We start from the raw sequence: 19,352 nt of genomic DNA, 5'->3' as shown, positions 1-19,352 counted from the left end.
GCTTTAATTATGTGCCACCAGATGTTTTGAATATGATTGGAACGAAACAGACAAACATCACTTCCACTGAGGGAACATCGCAAGCAGCTGTAGTAGTTCACGAAAAGGGTAAGGGGCAGGAGGAGCCATATTTAATGATAAAGGTAAACATTGAATTTATCTGTCTGTACATACTGTAAGGTATCGAGTTCCATATAAAATTTATTCTAATATTTTTTAACATCAAAGGGCAATACTCAATGTGCATTATATATGTGTGTGCTTTTATAGATAGATATAGATGTAGATACAGATGTATGAACGATATACAATGTTACACACACAGCTTAGTGTTGATTTATTTAAGCTCTGTAGGATATTCTGTAAATCTAGCGGGTCCAAGCCCCAATCTAGCGGTTTTTAAGGTTCTGGCTAGCGGGAACTGAAAATTGTTGATGGCAACACTGCTCACCAACATTAAACAGTCACTCGACTCGTCAACCCTTGGTCTTGGTGACAACTAAACTTCAATTGCCAAACGTTTCTGCAAAAGTGCATCTATATTGTTGAAAATTCTATCAAAATACGGAATATAGTTGCTTATTCACACCATGGAGAAGGTAGGGTCCTAAATAATACACGGATAAGTTTACTAACATTCAATGTGTGGTGTCAACCAAGCTTGCAGTACAAAATCAACATTGCACAATTACTTCAAATTTCTAAAAAAAAGTTCTTGTTTTCGCAAATCTAGATAAAATTTGATGTTAATACATGTTGGGAAATTATTTGTATCCTTTATCAACCCACTTCAAATTGGGAATAAAGGGATCTCTGTGACAAACAGGGTTAGAACAAAGCTATATTAAATCTGGGTAAATTTACAGTTTCATCCATTATGGGGAAACTGGAATAAAAATATATTTGTTGCATCAGAAATAGTGTAGTTCCAACGAATTTAACGTTTATTTTGACCGCAAACCATCCGATTTGGAGATTTACTAAGTTGTTCTAGAATGCAGAAAGACCCTACTTCATCCCAACAATTATGGGGGACACCAGTTGGGAACCGGGGTTTTGGGTGGGGGGGGGGGCGTCAAATGATATTTGCAATAATTGAATACTTATCCTTCCACCACCCCTCCCCCTATACCCCTATCTAGCCCTACCAGGGGGGGCTCCGCCCCCCCCCCTGCGAACCCCCCTTCGTCCCCCCCTTAAGGCCACAGTGATTTTCAGGGCACTACTGAACCTAATAAACCCACCTAACCTAGCCCAGGGGCTCTGTACCCCTACCTATGGGCCCTGTACCCCTACCTAGGCCTACCTGGGGGGCTCCGCCCCCCCTGCGACCCCCCCCTTAAGGCCACAGTGAATTTTGGGACACTACCGAACCTAATACAACCACCTAACCTAGGGCGCTGTACCCCTACCTAGGCCTACCCCTGCGAGGCCACCCCCCCTTACAGCCACTACCTAACACATCCATCAAACCAAATCCAAAGGGATGGTACTGCTGCATACATCGTTATACTATCACCATTATAATATACTCTATAAATTAATGAAGCTTACCTTAAACTGTTGGTTCATTAAGATGTGCTGCTGCTTTGAGGAAAATGTGAAGCCGTTGGGAATGTTCCTTGACATGCAAGACAATTTTGATTTTGTAAAATTAAATTGTGTGTCTGGCACAAATGCACTAGTTTTTCAACAAATTCATTGTAAGTTACGAAACAGTCAGGACAAGAAAATGGAATTTCAACTTCTTGTGCAACATGAGATGACGCCCTTTCTATGGTCTCCATGTCTAAAAACGAAATGAAATGCCTGGGAAGATATTGTATTGTGGCGCTGTTGTATTGTCACGCTGTGATTGGCCAAACATGTATGACGTCATAGTGGACAGGCGCTCTGATTGGCCAAACGTGTAAGACTTCATAGTGGACTAGTTTGTCACCGGATTATAGTGGTTACAGGGCTCATTTAAGCAAATACAAGACACAGTCAACAATAACAACAGACTTAGAAAATATCTGGGAGGAAGACATGAGTAGCGTGAGTTTGATCGTCGATATATAAAGAACTAGGCATTTGCGACAGATAATATTTTACAGAAATACTACAAAAGACTTGCTTTACTCGGGAAATATATTATTATAATAGATTTCCCATAATGGATGAAACTGTAAATTTTCCTAAATCTGCCCTAGGTTAAGCCAGCCCTAAGTAGCCATTAGTAACATAGCCTCGGAGGAAATAGTCATTGGGAGAAGGTAAATATGAACCATCATTTGGGCCTGCCTAGAATAAGATAACCCATCATTTTTATATGATCATTAAATTGGTAGTAGGGTATTACTGTACTTATCGTCGGGGAAACTTTTTGGTAAAGTTTTACTGCATTACAGATTCTCATTTTGAACAGAAAATATATGTTTTCCCGTGGTAATTAACGTGATTTGACCTTTATTTTAACCGCAAACCAACAGAACAACCAACTAACTTTAAGTAGCCAAACTGGTTGCTGTTATTTTGGATGAAATGAATGTGAAAACTGGTTAAATCACGTTTTCTACAAGAAAACATTTATTTTCTGTTAAAATGTTTAAATATAATGTCTTTTATTATATATATTTTTTTAAAATGCTTATAACTAATGACTTGTTCAAATTACGTGTCACTTCACTCACGTATGTACTGCGAACGGTAACAGTAGCAACGTTACCAATGATACACAGCGTTACCATTGTTACGGTCACTCACGTTACGATAACGTTAGCACTGTTATGATAACATTAGCTACACTATATATAATGGTTCTTGTTCCGCCACAGGCTCGCTTCGCTCGCATAGAAATAAAACATCAAGCTCGTATGTACTGGCAAGCGGTAATGTTGAGCTGCGCATGCTAACATTAGTAATGTTACGATAACATTAGTAATGTTACAATAACATTAGCAACGTTAAATATAATGGTTCTTGTTCCTCGCTTACGATCACAGGAAAATAAAACATCAACCTTGTATACACTGGTAAGTGGTAATGTTGAGCTTCGCACTCTAACAAAATATATTAAAACTAACACCTTAAAGTTAAAGAAATTAATGACTTGTATGACCATGACGACGAAACTTGTGGGTCATGGGGGTGTTGTGACTTGAGTCTGTGGCGTCTTGACTGCTTTGCCTTAGTTTAGTACTGCACTTGGAACACTGTAAAAGTTGGTATATTACATTACGAGATTTAAGAATATTATGAACTTTGGAATTCACCAAAATACTTTCCAGTATGGATTACTGAAGTTTTTTCAATATTTATCTTACCCGATGATCATGTAGCTGTCAACTCCGTTGCCCGACAGAAATCTACGGTCGGGATACGCCAGCGATCGCTATCCAGGTGGGGGTGTACACAACAGCGCCATCTGTGAGTAGGTACTCAAGTACTTCTTGTCAACAAGAACTCAGTTTTTCCTCTGTCGTGCCGCCGGCAAGACCTACTTGGATACGCTGTTGATTCTGGAGGCGGCATTCATGCAGGAGTATCATGCTGAGAAGGTTAACACTGCTCCTGTTAACCTACAACCCGCCGAGGTTGTGCGCTCAGCAGATACTGCGGCTGCCTGCTCCCACACTCCACCTGTGAGAGCTCCACCACCGATGCGCAGTCCACCCTGCCAGACGCATGTTCTTGCTGCACCATCTGCTAACATGCGTGAGCTACCGCATCAGCAGTGGGAAGGTTCTTTAGAGCTGCCGGGTTCCAGCACTATGCGGCATTCTCCGCAGCCCATGCAGCATGCTCTGCATACCTTACAGCATGCTCCGCATACCATGCAGCATGCGCCGCATACCTTACAGCATGCTCCGCATACCATACCGCATGCTCCTCAACCCACCGCAGCCCCTCCCACACACCAGCCCTCTGCTTTTGTTGTTGCCAGCTCGCAGACCGACCAGCAGCGGCATGATGTTGGATCCGCAGGTACGCATGCACCCGTACTGCCGGATTCAGCCGTTCAGCTTTCTGCTCTACCTTTGCCACTTACAACTCAGCTTTCGGATGATGGTGTATCGGATGACGAAGCTGCACATCTGGATGAACCTCACTCTGATTTTGAAGGGCCCAAGTCTACGCCTCCCTCCTTAGACTTTCGTAAAGTCCTTGCCTTGTTCAGGGACTTGTATCCTGAGCAGTTTGTGTCTGCAACCCCTCGTTCTCCTCCCTCCGAGTTTGCTCTGGGCATGCAGTCTGCTGCGCCTGCCTTCACCAAGCTTGTTCTCGCCAGATCATCTAAGAGAGCTTTGAGGGTTATGGGAGAGTGGTTGCATTCCAAGAAGCAACTGGGAAAGACTTCTTTCGTCTTTCCGCCTACCAAGCTTGCTTCTAAGTCGAGCGTCTGGTATGCCACGGGAGAGGAACCCGGCTTGGGAGTTCCTGCCTCTGCCCAGGGCGACTTCTCAAGTCTGGTTGACTCTCCCCGCAGGTTGGCTATGAGACGTTCGAAGATCTGCTGGTCCTTTTCTGATTTGGATCATCTGTTGAAGGGAGTCTTTCGTGCCTTCGAGATATTCAACTTCCTCGATTGGTGTTTGGGAGCCTTAAGCAGGAAGACTTCCCCTTCAGATAAGGACTCGGCCATGCTGATCATGTCTAGCATGGACAAAGCAATTCGGGATGGGTCTGGTGAACTTGCGGCTTCGTATGTGTCAGGAGTCCTTAAGAAGAGAGAACATCTTTGCTCCTTCTTATCGGCTGGTATCACTCCTTGCCAGAAGTCAGAGTTGTTGTTTGCTCCTCTCTCCAAGTGTCTGTTTCCGGAGGAGCTGATTAAGGGGATGGCTGCCTCGCTTATCCAGAAGGATACTCATGATCTTATGGCATCTTCTGCACGTAAGGCTAAAACCTTACCTTCCGTGCCTAGACCCTTCCTCCCTGCAGCAGTTGACACACCTGCATCTAGGTTCATCCCGCCCTTTCGTGGCAGAGCCTCCAGCAGAGGAGGTACCCGTGCAGACAGTCACCGTGGCAAGTCCAAGAAGGGTTCCAAGTCCGCAAAAGGCAAGTTCTGACTGCCTTCCTCTCCAGACAGCAGTAGGAGCCAGACTCAAGACCTTCTGGCAAGCTTGGGAGAGCAGAGGTGCAGACGCTCAGTCTGTGAAGTGGCTAAAGGAGGGATACAGAATTCCGTTCTGCCGCAGTCCCCCTCTAGCTACGTCTCCCATCAACCTCTCTCCCAACTACAAGGAGAAGGACAAGAGGCTAGCGTTGCAACAAGAGGTGTCGCTCTTGCTACAAAAGGAAGCGGTGGTCATAGTCCGGGATCATCAATCCCCGGGCTTTTACAACCGTCTCTTCCTGGTAGCCAAGAAGACAGGAGGTTGGAGAACGGTGCTGGACGTCAGTGCTCTCAATGCTTTTGTCTCCAAGCAGACGTTCACGATGGAGACGACGAAGTCGGTCCTAACAGCGGTCAGGCAGGAGGACTGGATGGTCTCGTTAGACCTGAAAGACGCGTACTTTCACGTCCCCATCCATCCAGACTCCCAACCTTTCCTAAGGTTCGTCTTTGGAAAGGTTGTGTACCAGTTCCAAGCCCTGTGCTTTGGCCTAAGCACGGCACCTCTTGTGTTTACCAGACTGATGAGGAATATTGCGAAATTCCTTCACTTGGCAGACATCAGAGCCTCCCTCTATTTAGACGACTGGCTTTTAAGAGCTCCAACAAGTCGTCGCTGTCTGGAGAATCTCAGATGGACTATGGATCTGACCAAGGAACTGGGCCTCCTGGTCAATATAGAGAAGTCCCAGCTCGTCCCATCCCAGACCATTGTCTATCTGGGTATGGAGATTCAGAGTCGAGCTTTTCGGGCTTTTCCGTCGGTCCCAAGGATCAAGCAAGCCCTAGAATGCATCCAGAGCATGCTGAGAAGGAACCGATGTTCAGTCAGGCAGTGGATGAGTCTAACAGGGACACTTTCATCGCTGGCCCTGTTCATCGAGTTAGGTAGACTCCACCTCCGCCCCCTTCAGTATCATCTAGCTGCTCACTGGATAAAGGACATGACGCTAGAGACGGTCTCAGTGCCTGTTTCCGAAGAGATGAGGTCTACTCTAACGTGGTGGAAGAACAGCATTCTTCTCAAGGAAGGTCTACCATTGGCTGTTCAGACCCCCGACCACCGTCTCTTCTCGGACGCATCGGACACGGGCTGGGGTGCGACACTGGACGGACAGGAATGCTCGGGCACATGGAATCAGGAGCAAAGGACACTTCACATCAATTGCAAGGAGTTGTTGGCGGTTCATCTGGCCTTGATAAACTTCAAGTCCCTCCAGCTAAACAAGGTGGTGGAGGTGAACTCCGACAACACCACAGCCTTGGCTTACATCTCCAAGCAGGGAGGGACTCATTCGAGGAAGTTGTTCGAGATCGCAAGGGACCTCCTCATTTGGTCAAAAGATCGAAAGCTTTCGCTGGTAACGAGGTTCATTCAGGGCGATATGAATGTCATGGCAGATCGCCTCAGCCGGAAGGGTCAGGTCTTCCCCACAGAGTGGACCCTTCACAAGAATGTTTGCAGCAGACTATGGGCCCTGTGGGGTCAGCCAACCATAGATCTATTCGCTACCTCGATGACCAAGAGGCTCCCGATGTATTGTTCTCCGATTCCAGACCCAGCAGCAGTTCACGTGGATGCCTTTCTGCTGGATTGGTCCCATCTCGACCTGTATGCGTTCCCGCCGTTCAAGATTGTCAACAGGGTACTTCAGAAGTTCGCCTCTCACAAAGGGACACGGCTGACGTTGGTTGCTCCCCTCTGGCCCGCGAGAGAATGGTTCACCGAGGTACTGCAATGGCTAGTCGACGTTCCCAGGACTCTTCCTCTAAGAGTGGACCTTCTGCGTCAACCTCACGTAAAGAAGGTACACCCAAACCTCCACGCTCTTCGTCTGACTGCCTTCAGACTATCGAAAGACTCTCAAGAGCTAGAGGCTTTTCGAAGGAGGCAGCCAGAGCGATTGCCAGAGCAAGGAGGACATCCACTCTCAGAGTCTATCAGTCTAAATGGGAAGTCTTCCGAAGCTGGTGCAAGGCCAATGCAGTTTCCTCAACCAGTACCACTGTAACCCAGATTGCTGACTTCCTGTTACATCTAAGGAACGTAAGATCCCTATCAGCTCCTACGATCAAGGGTTACAGAAGTATGTTGGCAGCGGTATTCCGCCACAGAGGCTTGGATCTTTCCACCAACAAAGATCTACAGGACCTCCTTAGGTCTTTTGAGACCTCAAAGGAACGTCGGTTGTCCACTCCAGGCTGGAATCTTGACGTGGTTTTAAGGTTCCTAATGTCATCAAGATTTGAACCGCTCCAATCAGCCTCTTTTAAGGACCTCACATTAAAAAATCTTTTCCTCGTGTGCTTAGCAACAGCTAAAAGAGTAAGTGAGATCCACGCCTTCAGCAGGAACATAGGTTTCACATCTGAAACGGCTACATGTTCCTTGCAGCTCGGTTTTTTGGCTAAAAACGAGCTTCCTTCCCGTCCTTGGCCTAAGTCGTTCGAGATCCCAAGCCTGTCCAACTTGGTGGGGAACGAACTAGAGAGAGTACTTTGCCCAGTTAGAGCTCTTAGGTACTATTTAAGAAGGTCAAAGCCATTACGAGGACAATCAGAAGCTTTATGGTGTGCTATCAAGAAGCCTTCTCTACCGATGTCTAAGAACGCAGTTTCTTACTACATCAGGCTTCTGATTAGAGAAGCACATTCTCATCTGAAGGAAGAAGACCTTGCTTTGCTGAAGGTAAGGACACATGAAGTAAGAGCTGTTGCTACTTCAGTGGCCTTCAAACAGAACCGTTCTCTGCAGAGTGTTATGGATGCAACCTATTGGAGAAGCAAGTCAGTGTTCGCATCATTCTATCTCAAAGATGTCCAGTCTCTTTACGAGAACTGCTACACCCTGGGACCATTCGTAGCAGCGAGTGCAGTAGTAGGTGAGGGCTCAGCCACTACATTCCCATAATCCCATAACCTTTTTAACCTTTCTCTTGAATACTTTTTATTGTTGTTCTTTTGGTTGTACGGTCGGCTAAGAAGCCTTCCGCATCCTGGTTGATTTGGCGGGTGGTCAAATTCTTTCTTGAGAAGCGCCTAGGTTAGAGGTTGTGATGAGGTCGTTTAGTATGGGTTGCAGCCCTTTATACTTCAGCACCTAGGAGTCGTTCAGCATCCTAAGAGGACCGCTAGGCTCAGTAAGGAAGACGTACTTAAAAAAGGCAGAGTAATAGTTCAAGTCGACTTCCTTACCAGGTACTTATTTATTTTATGTTTGTTATTTTGAATAACTGATAAAATGAAATACGGGATACTTAGCTTCTTTGTTAACATGTATGCTGGTCTCCACCCACCACCCTGGGTGTGAATCAGCTACATGATCATCGGGTAAGATTAATATTGAAAAATGTTATTTTCATTAGTAAAATAAATTTTTGAATATACTTACCCGATGATCATGAATTAAAGAACCCGCCCTTCCTCCCCATAGAGAACCAGTGGACCGAGGAGAAAATTGAGTTCTTGTTGACAAGAAGTACTTGAGTACCTACTCACAGATGGCGCTGTTGTGTACACCCCCACCTGGATAGCGATCGCTGGCGTATCCCGACCGTAGATTTCTGTCGGGCAACGGAGTTGACAGCTACATGATCATCGGGTAAGTATATTCAAAAATTTATTTTACTAATGAAAATAACATGTTACAATTTTCTAAAACTTCAATCGTAAAATAGACAAAAAGACGTTATTTCAACTATCAAAGACCTGACTAGGACAAAGGTTTCCACAGAAAAGGGTTTGTTGGAAGGTGGGGCTAGGGAAATATTAACCACCCTGTGCAAACTTTACATACTTATGGGTTCGTGATTGGTTAACGGAAAAGCAACGGAGTCTAGAGAGAAAATATGAATGAACTAGAATGGAAAAACTTGTCTAGAGCAAGTTTTTATGTGAAATCTGGAAGTGACAAGGTTATAACAAAATGTATAAAAGTAAATTAGGAAGATAAAATGGAGTGTATGATAAATAATATTTGATGGGTATATAAAATGAGGTGATTTTATAAGGTATCGCATAATAAAACGAGTACTGTTATACTGGGGTCAAACGTAATATGTATACGAGGGTATTACATAAAAGGGATGGTAATTGTTGCACAGGTGCAAGTCATATACAGTACTTGAATAAACGTGTGAAGTCGAATAGTTAAATTTGACGGCTAGAGAAGAAGAAATCCTATTGGTGGAGGTGGAGCCTATACTTAACCCTTTTACCCCCAAAGGACGTACTGGTACGTTTCACAAAAGCCATCCCTTTACCCCCATGGACGTACCGGTACGTCCTTGCAAAAAAATGCTATAAAAATATTTTTTTTCATATTTTTGATAAGTTTTAGAGAAAATTCAGGCATTTTCCAAGAGAATGAGACCAACCTGACCTCTCTAGGACAAAAATTAAGGCTGTTAGAGCAATTTAAAAAAAATATACTGCAAAATGTGCTGGGAAAAAAATAACCCCCTGGGGGTTAAGGGTTGGAAATTTCCAAATAGCTTGGGGGTAAAAGGGTTAAGGGGTGGGGGAGATTATGTGCAGAAGGTCGAAACCTGCTATGTACAAACGAACGAACGGGAGCGACTACAACCGACAATAGAATGACGTTCGCATGTTACGCTAACGTTGCCGCAGCTTTACATCACACGTTGGCATTTCTGGTAACTGTATTTTTTCCTGAGACATAGCCTTTGCAATGGCGCCTCCAAAGGTTATCCAGTTATTCTGGTTTATCTTTTCCTCCATTTATTATACATCCAAGAAGGTAATGTATAGAGAAGAAAAGGTTTGTTTTACCATTGTATATCGTTTCCCCAGTATGTTTTCCCCACCCAAAACCCTGTGCCCACTGGGGGTCCCCCATTACCAAAGGATATAGATATATATATCTTTCTGAAACTATTCATTTGTGACGGGAACGAGAGTCACTTTCAAAGAGCGGAATTTTTTCTATAGAAAAAAGTAGTTTTTTTCCTAGGTTACATTGCCCTGTAATACAGTACAATATTACCAACTTTTCCCAGTAAGAACACTGTAAGTTTCCTCCCCCTGGACTCTTATCTGTATATTGTAACTTTATTATTTATTCCACACAGTGGATTTGTGTATAATGATGTTGCGCTCTTTTAGAGTTTTATTTTCATGTATAATAATGTATATTTCATTAGACTACCGCCTTGATATTTATAATTTGTATTTTAAAATAAAACTCTCAAAGAGCGCAACATCATTATTTAAAAATCCACTGTGTGGAATAAATAATAGTCACAATATACAGAAAAGAGTCCAGGGGGAGGAAGCACGGTGGGTAAGACTATGACCTTACAACACACACTATTAAGTTAGGTTAGCTAGGAAGCTAAGTTATAGGTGTTCACTACTCCCAGTGCGTGGGGAAAGAATTTCCAAAATATCCATAGCCCAAAGTAAGATCTTAGAGTTGGTTAACTATACTACACTGTTATTTCCTTATTAGTAAGAGATATTTTTCATGAATGATTTTGAGATTTTTCTCGCTTTATGTCCGAGTTCCAAACATGCACATCACATATAATTGCTACATAGGCTATATATGGTCTTGGGTACCAGAGGCTTTAAACCCAAGAAGTGCTTGGGGTATGCCACCAAAGGATGACGGCCGCTTCATGAGTTTTGTGATTTTATCATAAAGCTAATATTTTCTAATTTATAAATTAAATTACCTAATATTTATATATCAAAGGAATATCCTTGAAATGGATATTAATAACCGATAATGAAATCTCGCAGGAGTGTAAAGAATATATTTTTAAAAAATTGTTGAAAATTAAAGTTGATAAACACATGTAAAGACATTTTTTGGGCTCAGCCATGTCATCCTGATGGAGGGTTCCTTGAGGTAGCTTTCTGAGGGATATTTTGCTACAGTGATACTCCCAAAAATTAACCCTAGGTCTCCAGAATTCTAACTCCTGGTGCGAGTATCCTTAATATATCTTTAAGGATATCGCATAATATCAGGGGACGTATTTTTTGATACGACACATAGCAGTCTTACCCCGAATAGATTTTACTCTTTGAGGGAGAAGAGGAGCCGTTATCAAGGTACCCGGTGGACCCCCTCCCTGTACTACTACGGCCCATTATTCCTTTGAACGTAGCATTTAAGCTAGGTGCTCTCCCACGTTTCTCTTGGTGTTGTTACTGTTTTCAGGAATATTATCATGCAATTTCTAGCATCTTCAGCCTCTGGAAAGTTGAGTATTTAATCTTTCCTGTGTATAATTTACAGCTCCCTTCTCGCAGTTAAATTAACATAATTTAGGTGTGTTAGCGGAGCACTGCCATCTCCGGAGGCAGCAATCTTGAGACCGCTGTCGCACGTCTTAATTGCAATTATTTAGTTAGTGCGACGTTCCCGGTATTTAGCTATAAAGAAATTTTCTAGCTAGTCAGGCAAAATTATACTAGTGAAGATTGCATATACCTGTACATATATAATATTTCCTTTTCCAAAATATAACGTTTCTTTCGTATACGATAGGGCCTCGGTGGTATCACTCGTAGCTGCGGTCCCCACTCGAGTTAGGCTAGCCTAACCTGTTTGGTATACGTTAATGTAAATCCTATTGTTTAACCTCTAGTATCGTTTCTATTAATTCGGTCGGGGATATATATATCCCCTAGAATTATTGGTATAATTCGATACGCTTCTCTTTAGAGAAAAGAGGATAAACCCTTCTTCCCCCCTGAGTGCTGGCATCCCAAGCGGCAACCCTATCTTCCATCATCGCCAACGAGTAGTTAACTCCGGCTTGACTTATATAGTGTTTTACCGTCGATCTTCTTTGCCGACGAGTATCCCGGCTTTGAAGGATGACAGTAACTCAGGGTGTATTGTCTTGCAGCCGACAGGGGAATCGTGATTCCTCTGCCGGCTATGACGTTGTCGGCAAAGGAAGCTATGCTTCCCTAGTTTACAACTGAAAGTAGGCGGCATAATTGCCGCCACCTTTCTCCCTTGTAGACTATAAGATATGTCTTATAACCGACAATGTCGCCGACAGGGGAATTCTTATTCCCTTGCCTCCCACGATGGCGTAAAAACAGGAAGCCTTGCTTCCCTGATTTATGGCCGAAAGCAGACGACATACTTTCCGTCGCCTTTCTCCCCTGTAAACAATAAGACCCTTTTCCCTTCCCCTTCTGTCCTTTAGTGTTGGCCTAGCCGTCACAAATTTTCTTTGGCCGGTATTCTACAATCATCCCCACTTGCCGGGCTGACTGAGTTACCGGCCGGGTTCCTATAAGCGGCGGTTAGGTTACCGCCTTGACCAGCTCCCTAACGGAAGCGAATGCTCCGGGGGAAAGGCTGAGCCGGCCCTAATGGCTGCCGGTGGGAAATCCATTATACTGTTGAGAATTCTTCAGTCCTCTCTTGGACTGCCATCCACAAACTTCGCAACCGGCAGTACAGCCGGCAGCAGAATTTGTGACTGGATAGAAGCTAGAATCAAATGCATTCCTCCCCTTCCATTAGAACTCTCATTCTGGGAAGGAGGCTGTAGAAGGCAGTAGCCCCCCCTATACTTCCAATTAGGCCTATTGTACTAAACTATAATAATACGGAATCCTCCTTTCCATTCTTTCTCTCTCCCTCTCAGTTTCTACCGCCAGGCACTAGCCTGACCCCGGTAGTATACCGGTAAAACTACAGTATATGACAATACAGTAGCCAGTATTCCTGCAGTATAACAATACAGTAGTTAGAAAACTACAGTATGCAATGATAGAGTAGTACAAGTATTTCAAACATACTCTTTGTATCCTTTCACAGTCTATTATTGAAGCCGAATAAAATATTGTGGTGAAGTATTCCTTGAACATTCTGATGAATCCTGGATCATCGGGACTTATAAATCACCAATTCAGTATTAATATTCTACAAGTGGAGGAGTTAGTGTAGATATTCACTGACTCCAGCTGTAAGTAAGGGAGTTATTCCACTCTGTATTTTCCCTCATAGGGAAATTAAAATATTGTTATTGATGGAGGTCACAGCAATTGCCTGGAGAGGAAACACAGATACTGTATGTGTCTTTCTTATTTCCTTTCTAGCTTACTATCCTAAGCTATTAAATATAATAGTAAGCAATACTATTGTTAAATATATGCATTTATATCAATGATATAAATAACCCTATACTCATTTCACCTTTTCTTTCCGTACAGGAGGAGCCAACGGTGAAGTGTGCAGTCGTGTTCTGCAACCATGAGTAAGGACTTTTGTGGGCATACGATGTGCAGGTCTCATGCCCCCTGCTCCATCGTATCTGAAACCCTGAAGTATTGGGACCCGAAGGGTTGCGCCATCTGCTCGGCTCTGATGACCGAGGGATTTGGAGAAGATATCCCTGACACTACAGAGTCAAGGGATACAGCAAGAGAAACTCTTCGGAGGTGGGTAAGAGGGTTCCAGAAGAACTCTCCGGGACCTTACCTACCTAATGAAGCTATGAGGTGCCTTCTGTTCCTTAAGGCCCAATCCAATGCGGTTGTGCCCCAAGTACAGGCCAAGCCTCCCTTCATCCAACTGACAGTGGATGCAGATATTAATAAGGCACTTGAAGGCATGGACATCCACCAGGAACGGATGTCGGAGGAGTCTACTGACACCGAAAAGAACCTTTTACAAGTAGACCCTGAAGATGTGGTTCAACTACCTACGGAGGAAGAAGGATCCGTGTCAACGGTAACTGAGTACCCTCAGTTTTCTGTGATGGCATATCAACCTGTGCCGTCAACCTCTTCAGCCCCAACTCCCCATCCGGATCTGCTGATAGAGTCGATTCAGCAGATGATGGCAGTGTTCGGCAAGGAACAGCAGGAGATAAAACAAGATCTCAAAGAGACGAAGAATGAGGTAAGAGAAGGGAAACGCCCTGGCGTTTTCAGAGGCTTTCCTAAGCCTCTTAAGGTCTCTGATTTACCTCAATGCTCCGAAACCAACCCTTGGAGGTACACGGAGCATATGCCATAATGGATTGGAAGCTCTATATCTCCGAGACGTTGGGGTGCCATACCCCTTGAAGATCTTCAATTCTGGCCTAGCCTTTCGGCATACCCAGACTGTTACGTGAGACTACGGGATGAACCAGCATCCCGTGAGGAGATGGAACCAAAGGAAGTCATCGTCTTCGAGCATGACAAGGCACAGGCTCTCCTGTCCAAGACCCTAAAGGTAGCCGGTTACACCAACTCCAAAGTCTCAGCATTGAGCAAGAGGCATCCTACCTTCATTGTTCCTTCCTCCAGAGCCATTCCCTTTTTGGTGAAAGCTCTTGACCGTGTCATAAAAGCAGTCGATGCGGGAAAACCATGCCCATTGCTAGAAGAGTGCAGACCATTATCTCTAGCCATGCCTACCTGCGAGGAGAAGTGGAACGAGGTTCATCTAACCTTCTCCGTCTCTGAACTGGATCCGGAGATAGCAGGTCAGCAGTTCAATGAGAACCTTCCAAAACTGCCAGATCATCTTTTGAGAAGGGAACAGGAGATAAAAGAGAGACTAGCTGCTTCTTTGTCTCTTCAGAACTGCATGGAAATGTGTGCAGGCCTTTCCAATGCCACAGAAATGTACATGATCTTAGCCAAGGCTCGCATGGGTACCCTTGTGAAGGACTCGTATGCCTTCGTTAGGTCCAGGAGGGCCTGTAGGGAGCATGTGTTTGCCGCTGCAACGATCAAACACGAACCCAGGAAGCTGATCACTTCATACATCTGGGGCAAGGACCTATTTCCACAAGATGTGGTTCAGGTCATCGCCAAAGCCGCCACGGAGAATAGGAACCTTCTCCAGAAATGGGGCATGTCTTCCAAGAGGAAATCATCCTCAGACGTTGATCCCCAACCTAAAAACAGGAAAACAAAGAAACCACGCAGACCTGCACAACTTCCAACCGTGACCATGGCCACAGTGCCCCAAATGGTAGCTCAGCCACAAACCACCTTTCAGGTAGTACCCCAACAGCTAGTAGCTCAATTGCCTGCGTTTAATCCAGGCTTTGAGAGGCACACAATTACCTTTTGCCCCAAAGGTAGAGGCTCAAAAAGAGGTTCCTCAAGAAACCCCTCAAGGGGTAGAGGAGGACGCGGTCACGGAATTAGATCCTCAAGAACATCTCAGCAATCAGATGCTCCAGGTAGGAGGGAGACTCTTCCACTTTCGGGATCGTTGGATCCTCGATCCCTGGGCCCAAAGTCTAATCAAGAATGAACTCGGTTGGAAATGGAACAAAATTCCACCCCCTTTTCCTCAACTCTTCCTACAATCCATCCCCTTATTGGAAGAATATAACTCGGAACTCTTGAACAAAAAGGTAATAAAGAAAATGAAGTCCATCAAATTCCAGTGAAAGCTGTTTTGTGTTCCCAAGAAGGACTCGGACAAACTCAGAGTCATTCTAGACTTGTCTCCACTCGACAAGTTCATTGAGAACAACAAGTTCCGGATGCTTACCTTACAACACATAAGGACCCTTCTACCAAAAGGGGCATACACAGTCTCAATAGACCTGGCAGATGCTTACTGGCACCTACCAGTCAGCTGCCTCCCTCTCATCCTACCTTGGATTTGGGCTACAGAAAACGAAATATGCCTTCACAGCCATGCCCTTTGGGCTAAACATAGCCCCAAGGATATTCACAAAACTTGCGGATACAGTCGTCCAACAACCACGCTTAGAAGGAATTTAGGTAGTGGCATACCTGGACGATTGGCTGGTGTGGGCAGCATCCAAGACAGCTTGTCTACAAGCAGCCACAAAGGTGATCCAGTTCCTAGAACACCTAGGCTTCAAGATCAACTGCAAGAAGTCTCGCCTTTCTCCAGCTTTAGGAGTTTCAATGGTTAGGAATCCATTGGAACTTGCAGTTACACCGTCTCTCCATTCCATCGAAGAGGAGGAGAGAGATAGTGAGATCTGTCAAGAGACTACTGAAACTCAAGAATATTTCAAGACGCCAACAGGAAAGAGTACTGGGCTCTCTCCAGTTTGCAGCAGTGACAGACCCAGTGCTAAAAGTACAATTAAAGGATGCGCCAGGAGTCTGGAGAAGATCCGCATCAAATACTCGAAGAGATCAACAAAGGTTGACACCGACCCGATTGCGCACGCTTCTAAGGCCTTGGTCAACAGTCAAGAGCCTAACACGAACAATTCCCTTACAACCACCTCAACCATCATTGGTAATTCACACAGATGCCTCCCTGGAAGGATGGGGAGGCCATTCCTAACAAAAGAAAGTGCAGGGGAATTGGTCGTACCAGTTCAAAACCTTTCACATCAACATCTTGGAAGCAACCCCTCCAAAGCCCATATCATGGTCATCAGACAAAGTCTTGCACTACGCTTCAAACATGAACAGCGAGGATTGCACACTAAAGGATCTAACACAGAAAGTGATATTTCTGTTTGCTATAGCCTCAGGGGCTAGAGTTAGTGAAATAGTGGCCTTATCTAGAAATGAAGGCCATATTCACTTCACAGAAGAGGGAGAACTGAACCTTTTCCCTGATCCTACTTTTCTCACCAAAAACGAGCTGCCCACCAAAAGGTGGGGTCCTTCCTTCCCCCGTAGTGGTAGATCAGGAACCGAAGGAACCCTCTATGAAGGATATGTTAACAGCGATTCAGGCTCTCGGTGAAAGAGTCGAATCGTTAGCTGCGGACAAAAACCAGATCTTGTCCGAGATTAATGTGCTTAAAAGTTGTCGCTCAGGTGACCAACCGAATGTGAAAAGTGTTTCTAATGTGTTTAGTGTTGTGGAGGGTGCGTCTACGCGATCCTGTCGTCCACCCAGCCTACGACCTCTTTAAAGCTCCCGAACCCATAGGAGAAGTAATGTTGGACGTCGAAAGGGAATGAGAGGCGTCATCAATCGCGCAGACGTCCCCTCAAGCGTTCCTGCTGTCGTAACACAGGTCGCTCACCCTCATCATAGGAAAGATGAGGTTGGTGCATTACCGCCTTCCTCGGATGAAGGTTCGTTTGGCGAGGTCTGGCGTCACGCCTCTGGACCGCTTAAAAGGAAGTCTCGCGCGGTCGTTCAGCAACACGAATCGCCTCCGCAACAACCGGGCTGTAGTAACTGGGATACGCCTAAGCGTTTTCAGTCTCGAGGGTTGTTCGCCTGTGAAATGCTCTGACAGGGGTTTTGATGTGGATAATGATGTAATTCAGTCGGATTCGGAGCTGATGCCTGTTTCTGATGTGACGGTTCATGCACCACCGCTTCCGTCAGGAGATTCTAATGTGTCGCATAGTAGCGATCCTAAATGGTCTATGTTATTGGGTATGAAACTGTAGCTCTCGTCGGTGATGGGATCTTATCAGCCTGCGGTTAGCAGTGCGGTTGGGCGTCAGTCTTCCGTTTCGAACCCGTTGTCGCACAGGCGGCCTGTTGTCTCTGGTGCCGACGCGTTATCGCACAGGCGATCTCCCAATCGCAGTGTTCTACGGCAGGGTGAGATGGATGGGTCACGTCAGGGGGCTGCTACACAGCAAAAAACAATCTCCGAACGTCGTTCTTTCAAAAGCGTTGACGTTCGCCTAGCGATAGAACAAGCCGCTGAGCGGCAGGATGGTAACGAACGCGATGCGGAATGGCAGCGGCGGCAGGTAGACACAACGCGTCACCGTGATGGCTCACGGCAGTCTACTCATGATGCGGCGGAGCGTCAGCGTCAGCAGCAGGCAGACGCTACGCGTCACCGCGACGGCTCACGTCAGTTGACTCTTGATAGCATAGAGAGTCAACGTCAGCGTCAACCAGACGCCTCGCGTCATCGCGACGGCTCACGTCGGTTAACCCTTGACGCCGAGTGTCAGTCCATTCTTGACGTCGCACCTCGGTCAACCTCGACCGCTCCACTTCAGTTAGATGCCGTTTCCCAAACTGAACGTGATTTTAAGCGTAAGACTAGTGATCGCCAGATAGAGGGAGACGTTGAACATCACAAACGCTCCCATTTCGGCACTGACGCTTCGGTTCCGGGACGTTGCTTGTCCGAACAAGGAGAATTGTCAGAAGAAGAACGAGATGAGGTATCTTGCCCGGATGAACCGCTGGAAGATATTTCTGAGGGAGAAGAGGAGAACCTCAAAAAATTAATGCTGGTTTCTACGGGACTCTTTCCAGACCACTCTACTCCTGTTGCACCACGTTCTCCCCCATCGGAATTTACCCTGGGGAAGGCAACCAAAGTGCCTATGTTTACGAAGATGGTGCTCTCGCGCTCTTCTAAAAAAGCTTTGAAATTGATTGGAATTTGGATGGAGTCAAAGAAGACTCTTGGCAAAACGGGTTTGCCTTTCCACCCGCAAGATTGGCTTCCAAATCCAGTTTGTTCCATAACCGAAACACAAACCACGCTATTTACATAGAGTTTTCTTTCGGCGTAGCTGAAATGACAAGCCAGTAGATTTTTAACGAGGGTTAACTCCCCCCCCGCTAGTTAGCAGGGGGTAGGGAAAGGGTAGCTTGCTACCCCTCCCCCCCCACACAGCTGTGAGTTGTCTCACTTTACTTTTGGCTCGGACGAAGTACAGACGTTGCTGTTTTCGTCCTCGTTAATGACAGCCTTAATTTGTTTTTTTGCTTTTTCTAGTTCTGTGCGTTTGGAAGTTGGCCTCGACCGTTGTCTTTGTTATGCGCAAGTGCCCTGGACTCGCTGGCTGCCCTTGTGGGACCTTCATGTCAGCGGAGGACACCGATCCTCACACCCTTTGCCCGCAGTGCCGAGGCTGACGGTGTGATAGGGAGAATACTTGCAGTGAGTCTAGGGAGTGGTCTGCCTCCCAGTGGGAGAAGTTCGGCCGCCGGCGTAAGAAGAAGTCCAAGAGAGACCGTTCTCCTTCAGGGGCAACCTTGAAGTAGGAAGGCTCTAAGGACTCCTCTTCCGCCGCCCGAAACTCCTCCGAAGCTCCCACTCGATCGGTCTCTCGTGAGAGACTGCCGAGTGGTAGCGCAGGCCCTAGTGGTGTTTCCCGACCTTGGGGTGCGGGAGAGGGCGTTGCCTTTCTTAGCGTGGCAGCTCCCTCTTCTCCTCCGGGGGAGGATAATTTGGAATTTGATGAATATGACCAAACTGTGTCTAATAATGACTTGTTCCAGCTTTGGGCTTCCTTGGGGCTTAAGGGCTCGCCCTCCAAGGAAGCCCTGTTTGACTTGATCCAGTTGGGGGCTGCGGTCAAACAGTCGCCGGTAATACCGGAG

The 19,352-nt window shown here is 45.7% G+C and overlaps 1 long non-coding RNA gene across 1 annotated transcript in view; it reads left to right on the top strand.

Annotated features, from left to right (window-relative positions):
• The first annotated feature begins 463 nt into the window (after nt 1-463).
• Nucleotides 464-19,352, top strand: part of LOC137629456 (uncharacterized) — a 96,130-nt gene continuing 77,241 nt past the window's right edge. Inside the window, exon 1 of the long non-coding RNA XR_011041512.1 lies at nt 464-599. This is a non-coding gene — a long non-coding RNA (uncharacterized lncRNA). The remainder of the gene's footprint in view (nt 600-19,352) is intronic.

The sequence above is a fragment of the Palaemon carinicauda genome, chromosome 37 (genome assembly GCF_036898095.1).
Source record: "Palaemon carinicauda isolate YSFRI2023 chromosome 37, ASM3689809v2, whole genome shotgun sequence".
Taxonomy (NCBI): domain Eukaryota; kingdom Metazoa; phylum Arthropoda; class Malacostraca; order Decapoda; family Palaemonidae; genus Palaemon; species Palaemon carinicauda.
This window is presented reverse-complemented; position numbering and strand designations above follow the sequence as displayed.